This window comes from Symphalangus syndactylus, chromosome 18 (genome assembly GCF_028878055.3).
Source record: "Symphalangus syndactylus isolate Jambi chromosome 18, NHGRI_mSymSyn1-v2.1_pri, whole genome shotgun sequence".
Taxonomy (NCBI): domain Eukaryota; kingdom Metazoa; phylum Chordata; class Mammalia; order Primates; family Hylobatidae; genus Symphalangus; species Symphalangus syndactylus.
The window spans coordinates 68,435,830-68,446,014 of NC_072440.2; the positions used below are offsets into that span (position 1 = coordinate 68,435,830).

The following is a 10,185-nucleotide window of genomic DNA, read 5'->3' on the forward strand; positions in this document are numbered from 1 at the left end:
GAGAAATTAAAACCCTTATGCATTGCTGGTGGGAATGAAAATGGTGCAGCCCTTGTGGAAAATAGCAATGGCATTCCTCAAAAAGTTAAACAGAATTACCATATTATCCAGCATTTCCATCTCTAGGTATATATTCAAAAGAATTGAAACCAGGGACTCAAACAGATACTTGTACACCAACGCTCATAGCCACATAATTCACATTAGCCAAAAGATGGAAACAATTCGAATGTCTATTAAAAGACGAATGGATAAACAAAATGTGGTATTTACAATGGAATATTACTCAATTGTTTTGTTTGTTTGTTTTGTTTTGTTTTGTTTTTGAGACGGGGTCTCCTTCTGTCACCCAGGGTAGAGTGCAAAGGCGTGATCTCGGCTCACTGCAACCTCCAGTTCCCAGGCTCAAGTGATTCTCCCACCTCAGCCTCTTGAGTAGCTGGGACTACAAGCACTTGCCACCACACCTGGTTAATTTTTGTATTTTTTGTAGAGATGGGGTTTTGTCATGGTGCCCAGACTGGTCTTGAATTCCTAGGTTCAGGCAATCCATCAGCCTCATCCTCCCAGTGTGCTGGGATTACAGGCATGAGCCACCACACCCAACCCCTATTCAATCTTAAAAAGGAATGAAGTTCTGATACATGCAACAATGTGAATAAATCTTGAAAACATTACGCTAAGTGAAAAGCCAGACATAAAAGGACAAATATTATATGATCCCACTTATATGAGGTACCTAGAGTAGGCAAATTCATAGAGACAGAAAGTAGAATAGAGGTTACCAGGTGCTGGTGGGGTAGAAGGAATAAGGAGTTTAATAGGTATAGAGTTTCTGTTCAGGATGACGAAAAGGTTTTAGAAATGGACAGTGATAATGGTTGTACAACATTGCAAATGTGCTTAGTGTCACTGAGTTGTACACTTAGAAAAGCTGAGGTGTTGAGTTTCATATCACAGTTTACCACAATAAAAAAGTTAATATTTAAAATACATCTAGTTTTCACCCTTATTGTTTTGTTAATACAAAAAGAAGCAGCCAGGCATGGTGGCTCATGCCTGTAATCCCAGGACTTTGGGAGGCCAAGGCGGGTGGATCACGAGGTCAGGAGATCAAGACCATCCTGGCCAACATGGTGAAATCCCGTCTCTACTAAAAATACAAAAATTAGACAGGCGTGGTGGCAGGCGCCTATAGTCCCAGCTACTCAGGAGGCTGAGGCAGGAGAACGGCGTGAACCCGGGAGGTGGAGCTTGCAGTGAGCCAAGATTGTGCCACTGCACTCCAGCCTGGCCGACAGAGCCAGACTCCATCTCAAAAAAAAAAAAAAAAAAAAAAAAAAGCAGCAGCAGCAGCAAATTTTCCCTTTTCTTTACAAAGTCTTAATTTCAACTGGGGCTTCTTTTCAAGGTTTTATGAAGTTCTGACTAAAATACTTGTAAAATAACTTCTTTAAAGATACTCCATTCTGGATCACCAAGGATAGCCTGTGACCGGTTTTTGTGTATCCATTAATGCAAAATTCTTGAAGATTTTCCCAAGAAAAGAGGGCAGAATTATTTGCAAACACTGCCACAAGGTGGTGATAGAGATTATAAACAGGTGGTAATATTTAATTTCTTTCAAATTACTTCTTCAGAGGGGCACTAGGGGGCACTCTTTTACAATATTTTATATATGAGACTGAAAACCACCTAATAGTTCTTTAACCCTTAAAGATTCCAAGCTACCTTTACTTGATTTCAGAGTATAACCTTCATATCTAACTCAACACATCAGTTGTCCTCCTTAAATTTCAAAATATAAAATGGGAAACAAAGTAGCTCTAAGAGTTTAAGATCTACTCCCAGCCCATTAAACCATAATACACTACCCACTACTAGGGCAGTTATTAGTCTCAGACACAATAAGTAAGAGAAATCATGATTTTTAAATAGTTTTCTATATTAGTGGGGTTTTTTAAATTTCTCTATGATCATAGACATTCTGATGTCATTTCTAGGGAATCAAGCTCTGAAAATAGCATCAGCCAATTAGAACACAATGCATTACTACATCCATATTTTTGCAATGTATGGATGGCCTAGATTAAATTAATATTACCATTGAAAACTCTGAGGCATTCAGGACACTCGCTTTTGAGAAAGGATTCAAGTTAGTTAATATTAGCATTTGGTAAATTCCTTAGGAATTAACATTTATAAAAGTAAAATTAAATTTTATACATATATATATAGAGAGAGAGAGAGAGACAGAGAGAGAAAGAGAGAGAGAGAGAAATAACCAGCAGTATAATCTAGTAGAAAGAGCCTTTAGAGTTAAGGAACCTAAGTTCAAATTCTGACTCAGCTACCTAGCAGCTGGCACGGCCAGGCACAGTAGGAGATGACTGGATCATCTGGGCAGTTTCTCATGAATGGTTTAGCACTATACCCTCAGTGCAGTTCCTGCAATAGTAAGTGAGTGAGTTATTGTAAGATCTGGTTGTTTAGAGGTGTGTAGAATCTTTTTTTTTTCCTCTCTCTCTCTCTCTCTCTCTCTCTCCTGCTTTGGCCATGTAAGATGTGCCTGCTTCTCCTTTGTCTTCTGCCATAATTGTAAGTTTCCTGAGGCCTCCTCAAAAGTCAGGCAGATGCTACCATGCTTTCTGTACAGCCTGTGGAAGCATGAGCAAATTAAACCTCTTTTCTTTATAAATTACCCAGTCTCAGGAATTTCTTTATAGCAATGCAAGAACGGACTAAAACAGAGCTCTTCTTTTTTACTTCTACCACACATTCCCTGGATGAACAAATACACTCCCATTGTTTCAAGTATAATTTCTATCTATTGATTCTTATGTGTGTATCCCCAGCCCAGGTCTCTCTCAGAAGTTGCTGACTTGTTCCTCTAACTGATCATAAGACTGTTCCACCTTGATGTTCTCAACACATTCGAATGTGAATTATTTTCCCCAAAAACTTACTTCTGTTCCCTCACTCAGTGAATGACATCATCACATACCTAGTTGCTCAAGCACAAAATGTGTGACTCAACCTTAATCCCTTCCTCATTCCCATGTTCCATCACCTTAACATTTCTCAAATGTAGGCCAGGTGCAGTGGCTCACACCTGTAATCCCAGGACTTTGGGAGGCTGAGGTGGGCAGATCACCTGAGGTCAGGAGTTCAAGACCAGCCTGACCAACATGGAGAAACCCCATCTCTACTAAAAATACAAAATTAGCTGGGTGTGGTGGCACATGCCTGTAATCCCAGCTACTTGGGAGGCTGAGGCAGGAGAATCACTTGAACCCAGTAGGTGGAGGTTGCAGTGAGCCAAGATCACGCCATTGCACTCAGCCTGGGCAACAAGAGTGAAAGAGTGAAACCCTGTCCCCCTGCCAATATATATATATATATCTCAAACGTGTCCAACTCCTCACTTTAGCCATGTTGTTGTCATCTCTACTTTAGATCAACCAGTCTCATCTTTTGCCTGTACTGCTGCAACCACCAATTTCCTGTCACTGGTATTCTCCTTCTCCAGTCTGTTCTGTATATTGCAGCCAGAGTTTTTAAATTACAAACTCAACTATGAATTTTCCCAGATTGAAATACTTCAATGGCTCCCCACTACTCTCAGGATAAAATCTAAAACTCTTACCATGGCTTCAAGATTTGACTCATGCCTCCCTAGCCTCAGCTCTATTTTCCCTTATACTTTTATGTACCAGCCATTATTACCTTACCCCAAAGGACTATATTCCTTCTAGCTCTCAGGATTTTGCAATATTCCTTCTGCCTGAAACATCCTCCTCCATTCCCAATTCCTACTCATCTCCTAGATATGGTGTATTAGTCCATTCTTGCATTGCTATAAAGAAGTACCTAAGACTGGGTAATTTATAAAGAAAGGGGTTTAATTGACTTACAGTTATGCAAGCTATACAGGAGGCATAGCTGGGGAGACCTCAGGAAACTTACAACCATGGCAGAAGGGGAAGGGGAAGGAGGCACGTTTTACATGGCCAGAGAAGGAGGAAGAGAGGGAAAGGGGAGGTGCTACACACTTTTAAACAACCAGATCTCATGAGAACTCATGATTACAAGAACAGCAAGTGGGAAATCTGCCTCCATGATCCAGTCAGCTCCCACCAGGGCCCTCCTCCAACACTGGGGATTACAATTTGACATGAGATTTGGGTGGAGACACAAATCCAAACCATATCATATGGCTTAGTAAAATTTCCTTAATGAATGACTTCCTAATTCCCACTACCACTATTATGAAGTCTGGGTTATGTGCCCTTTGCAATATATACTGTACCATAGTTGTCTTTAAGTATCCCCTGACCTACTGTGAGCTAACATGAGAGCAAAATTGTGTCTAGCTATTGTGTCAGTCTAGCTCATTCTTTATATTTTAAAGTTTTTTTTATTTATTTATTGAAAAGGACTCTCACTGTGTCACCCAGGTGAAGTGCAGTGGTATAATCTCAGCTCACTGCAACCTCTGTTTCCTGGGTTCAAGCCATTCTCCTGCCTCAGCGTCCTGAGTAGCTGGGATTAAAGGTGTGTGCCACCACATCCAGCTAATTTTTGGATTTTTAGTAGAGATGGGGTTTAGCCATGTTGGCCAGGCTGGTCTAGAACCCCTGACCTCAAGTGATCTGCCCACCTTGGCCTCCCAAAGTGCTGGGATTACAGGCATGAGCCACTGCACCCAGCCTTTAAAGTTTTTTTAATAGGTATAATTCAGTGAGTTTTAGTATATTCACAAAATTCTGCAACCATCTGTTTAATATAGTATAAACCATCAATTTAGTGTATTCACAAAATAATGCAAACACTATCTAATTCCAGAACATTTTCATCACCCCTAAAAGAAATCCTATGCCCATTAGCAGCCACTCCTATTCTCTCCTTTCCCCAGCCACTGGAAACCACTAACCTACCTTTCATCTTTATGAAATTGCCTATTCTGAACATTATATATAAATGAAACCATACAATATGTGATCTTTTGTGTCTTGTTTAGCTCATTCTTGAACTCTTAGCATCATCACAGTACTGGAATTAAATAGGTACTCAATAAATATTTGCTGAGGCTGGGCATGGTGTCTCACACCTGTAATCTCAGTATTTTGGGAGGTCACAGTGGGGTGGATCACTTGAGGTCAGGAGTTCAAGACCAGCCTGGCCAACATGGTGAAGCCCTGTCTCTACTTAAAAAATAAATAAATAAAATAAGTAAAAAATAAAAAAAATTAAAAACCTAACTTAGCTAACTAAATATTTGCTAAGTCAACAGAGAAGAACCCTAGAAACAAGGAATAATTAAGAGTCTAGAAAAATACCACAAAATTTTAAAGGTAGAAGAAACTTTAAATATCATTGCTATGGTTTGAATGTGTATCCCAAAGTTCATATTTTGGAAGCTTAATCATCAATGCAAGTGTTGAGAGTTGGGGCCTTTAAGAGGTGATTAGGTGCCTTCATGAATGGATTAATATTGTTACCCCAGGAGCAGGTTCATTATCAAGAAAGTGGATTTGTTACAAAAGCAAGTTTGGCACACTCACTCTCTCTCTCCTTGATCTCTCTCTTACCAGGTGATGCCTTCCTCCATGTTATGACACAGCAAGAAGGTCCTTACAAGATGTATATCCTTGTTCTTGGACTTCCCAGCCTCCAGAATCATAAGCCAATACATGTCTGCTCTTTTTACATTACCCAGCCTCAGATATTGTTACAACAGTACAAACTGGACTAAGACAGTCATTTAGTCCAAATATCTAATTTTCTAGATGGGGAATTCAAAATCTAGACTTACCCAGGGTCAGTCAGCCACTTAGTAACAGAACTGAGACTAAAACTCAACAAGTATGACTCATAATTTAAAAGTTTTTCCAGACTGACTCTCCAAAATGAAATTCTCCTTTGCTTTCATTCTATCTAATATGATGCACTACCAGGGCCTCCCTAGTTCTTCGGCTTGTCTCCTTATTTCTAAACATGGGAGGGTCTCTTTCTAGTGTTCTAGCATGAGCTTGCTTCAGGAAGGCAAAAAGATCTAAATTATTTTTTCGAAAAACATGGTGAAACTTCGTCTCTACTAAAACTGGGCTTGGTGGTGGGTGCCTGTAATCCCAGCTACTTGGGAGGCTGAGGCAGAATCGCTTGAACCCAGGAGGTGGAGGTTGCAGTGAGCTGAGATTGCACCATTGCACTCCAGCCTGGGCAACAAGAGTGAAACTTCATCTCAAAAAAAAAAAAAAAAAAAAAAAAAAAAAAAAGCCAGACTCCTTTCAGCCTCTAACTATTCTGTTGCTACTGTTTTCCCTTTGAGCAGGTGTTTTGTGGAGCTCTTCTATTTAAGTACAAACCTTGCTTAATTTTGAAAGCTCACAAGTTGACAGGAAGTATGACTCTAGAGAGCATGCATTCTCAGACAATAGGTCTGATTTTTTGTATGTGTTATCCCTTTGTTCAGGCTCATTATCTAAAAACCTAGAAGAGATTTCATAACTATGGATTTTAAGAACTGAAAGCTAACTTTGAAATGTCTTTCTCTTATATATTTGTTTGCAAATTAGATCCATACATATTTGAAACTTCACAGCGCATCAATACCATTCCCTCTTCTGTTTTTGAGACAAGGTCTTACTCTGTTTACCCAGGCAGGAATGCAGTGGCGCAATCTTGGCTCACTGCAATCTTGACCTCCTGGGCTCAAGCGATCCTCCCACCTCAGCCTCCTAAGTAGCTGATACTAGAGGTAGTGTGCCACCACACTCAGCAAATTTTATTTTTGGTAGAGACGAGGTCTCACTATGTTACCCAGGCTGGTTTTGAACTTCTGGGCTCAAGCAATACTCCTTCCTTAGCCTCCCAAAGTGCTAGGATTATAAGTGTGAGCCACTGCAACTGACCCTCACTCTTACATTTGATATGTCTATTTTGTGACAAGGATTATGATCTTCTTGAGAAAGAGGCATATTTCTGTGCTCTTTCTGGTAAAGATTCACTCTAGGCTTACCTCTTGACCTATATCTCAATTGCCCTATTTTTTTTGTTGTTGTGCATTCATTTTCTTTTCTTTTCTTTTCTTTTTTGAGACAGAGTAAAGTGCAGTGGCATAATCTGTCACCTAGGCTGGAGTACAGTGGCATAATCACAGCTCATTGCAACCTCAAACTTCTAGGCTCAAGTGATCCTCCTATCTCAGCCTTCCAAGTAGCTGAGACTATATGCATGCACCACCATGCCCTGTTAAATTTTTAAAATTTTTTATTTTTGTAGAGTTGGGCGGGCACGAGGGGGTTCTCACTATGTTGCCCAGACTGGCCTCGAACTCTTGGTCTCTCAAAATTTTGGGATTACACATGTGAGACACCACACCATGCCTTCAATTGCCCTATTTTATATGGTGGCACAATTACTTCCTATTTTACCCTTACTATGTGTGAGTCCAAGATTCACATAAAGATTAGCCAGCTGCTGTTTAGTTTACTAAGGCCTAAACCACTTTTTTAACCATTCCAAGTGAAGCAAAAGCCAAAGTTTTATTACATTTTCCCAAATATAATCATAGTTGATTTGTGAAGGCTCTCTACCCATCTTTCTCAATCTTTGAAAATAATTTTTTATAAGAAAATCCCTTTTCTATCAGGTGAACACTATCCAATAGCTGGATTCTGAAATGCAACTATATGACCTTCCTTACACATGCATGTTATTAAGAATGGCTTTACTCAAAAGAAGTGTATGTTAACATAAATGGGTTCAATAGATTCCTAAAGCTGGAAGGGAGCACAGACATCTTCCAACCCCTTCGATTTAAAGAAGATCCAATTCTGTGGAGGAAGAATCTTTTTTTCAACAAATGGTGTGGAAACAAAAGGACATCCGCGGGGTGAGGGGAAGAAGAGAGAATGAAAAGAACCTTAACCTAAATCTCACACTGTATACAAATATTAATGCAAAATGGATCATGGATTTAAACATAAACATAAAACTATAAAGAAAAGGGGCCAGGCGCAGTGGCTCACACCTGTAATCCCAGCACTTTGGGAGGCTGAGGCTGGAGGATCACGAGGTCAAGAGATCGAGACTATCCTGGCCAACATGGTGAAACCTTGTCTCTACTAAAAATACAAAAAAAAAAAAAAAAAAAATTAGCTGGACGTGGTGGTGCACACCTGTAGTCCCAGCTACACGGGAGGCTGAGGCAGGGGAATCGCTTGAACCCAAGAGGTGGAGCTTGCAGTGAGCTGAGATCGCGTCACTGCACTCCAGCCTGGCCACAGAGCTCGACTCCATCTCAAAAAAAAAAAAAAAAGAAAAAAGAAAAGGAAAGTGAGGCTAAGCAAGGGAACTTGGTTTGCCAAAGTTCGCCCAATTACTTAGACCTTACAACAGATCTTGCTTCAATAAATTATTCACCATTTTAACAAACTCCATTTGGCCCTGGTAATTCCCCTACCTGTGCTCATTCAGAGTAAATGGTTTCCACTATATTAATTGAGTATTTGTTCATGCTCTTTTGACTTTTTAATATCTTTTTCATGCTATTTCAATTATTCATTCATTCAACATCTACGAGGCAACTACAATGTGCCAGGCAACGTGCAGGATTACAAGATGTAAAATACTGTTCCTACCTCAACAGATTGATGGTCCAACGGAGGAGAAATTAGATTATGATCCTGCTGAGATTAAAAACCCCTTTAGGGGCCAGAACCACCCCTCATTTCTACCAGCTGAGTACACTATGTACTGCACAGCCTGTCCAGTGCTCTGCGTACTCGGACACATTTTGGCGATTGGCTAATCCTGAGGTTCAAGACTCTCTCCCTCTGAACTGTTTAGGGAACTAAAGTCCACAGGGATTAATTGGCAAATCCTCACTAAAGCTAAAGGGGAGCTGAGGTCAAGGGGGGCGGGGTGGCTCGTCCCCACCTCTCTCACCTCTTGACCTGTACCAGGCATCGATCCTGGCAGAAAACCTCAATGGCTGGGGAGAATCTGACCCAGGTAAGATAAACTTCCCCAAAGCTCCACCACACAGGCCCCCTCCAATGTCGGGCACAGACGTCGTCTGCCCTACCAGCCTCATCATGGCTCATTATGGCTGCTGCTTGCTCAGCAAGTTTGATTTCATGTCCAGAAAAATCTGAATTTCAAAGCTACCTGGCTGCTCTCTGTCCAGTTCTGGGGAAATCGCCTCCCTTTTGCCTTCCTCCTCAGCCCCCTGCCCTCCCGATTCTCTTCACAGTACTTTAGGCACTCACGAAATATGATACTTGCAAATCCAACTTAAAGCCTTAAGTAATAAGAAAAGAAAAAAATTGTTTTTTGACATAAAATCAGAACTAACAACGCCCGAGTGCCCTCTCTGGGCGGAGACCTCGCGTCTCAACAGCCCTCACCTCAGCTCGTCGACGCTTCCCTCCCACCGGGGGTCAACGGCCTTTTCCGGCCCAAACCAGCTCCTCGGCTCATGAATAGTCAACGAGGCCTTTCTGGGCGGGACCAGAGGCTTCCTAATGAATAATTCATAAACCGTCCACTGCTGGCCGGGGCGACTGGCTTCGCTAGACTTCATGAATATGCAAAGCAGGGGCGAGCGGCGGCCAGCCAGCCCCTAGCCCGCCCCGACCCTCAGCAGCCGCCTCTCAGCCGGGGGCTGCACACTGACCTGACGCGAACTTCTGTCGGGGGCCGCCAGCCTGGGCCACCTGTACAACGACAGCCTGCTCCGGGGCTTCCTGAGGAGGTGCCTGCCCGCCGAGGTTAGGACACGAGGGACCGTGGGGCTCGGGCGGGCCAGGACGCCAGGCCGGCGAGTCCCAGAGAGGCCTGAGGCGGGCGCAGGGCGGCGTAGGGGAGGGGAGCGAGAGCCTGGGGGGCCCACGCACCCGAGTTAGAAGGCCCGAGGGGTGCGGCGCGGTGGCTCCACCTGGGATCCCAGCACTCTGGGAGGCTGAGGCGGGCGCGTCACTTGAGGTCTGGAATTCGAGACCAGCTTGGCCAACATGTTGAAAACCCGTCTCTACAAAAAATACAAAAATTAGCTGGGCGTGGTGGCGCGCGCCTGCAGTCCCAGCTACTTGGGAGGCTGAGGCACGAGAATCGCTTGAGCCCGGGAGGCTGAGGTTGCAGTGAGCCGAGATTCCGCCATTGCACTCCAGCCTGGGAGAC

The 10,185-nt window shown here is 42.6% G+C and overlaps 1 protein-coding gene across 14 annotated transcripts in view; it reads right to left on the reverse strand.

Moving 5' to 3' along the window:
• The window catches only part of HORMAD2 (HORMA domain containing 2), a 96,383-nt gene extending 86,566 nt beyond the window's left edge, over positions 1-9,817 (reverse strand). For 7 of the 14 annotated variants that reach the window (XR_010117173.1, XM_055254106.2, XM_055254105.2 and 4 more), the window contains exon 1: positions 9,683-9,817. The gene's annotated coding sequence lies outside the window, so the exon portion shown is untranslated. Of the gene's footprint in view, positions 1-8,645; positions 8,869-9,413; positions 9,529-9,682 lie in introns of those variants that run through there. The other 7 variants (XR_010117174.1, XM_055254107.2, XM_055254101.2 and 4 more) reach the window with 5 other exon arrangements.
• Between the last annotated feature and the right edge of the window lie 368 nt (positions 9,818-10,185).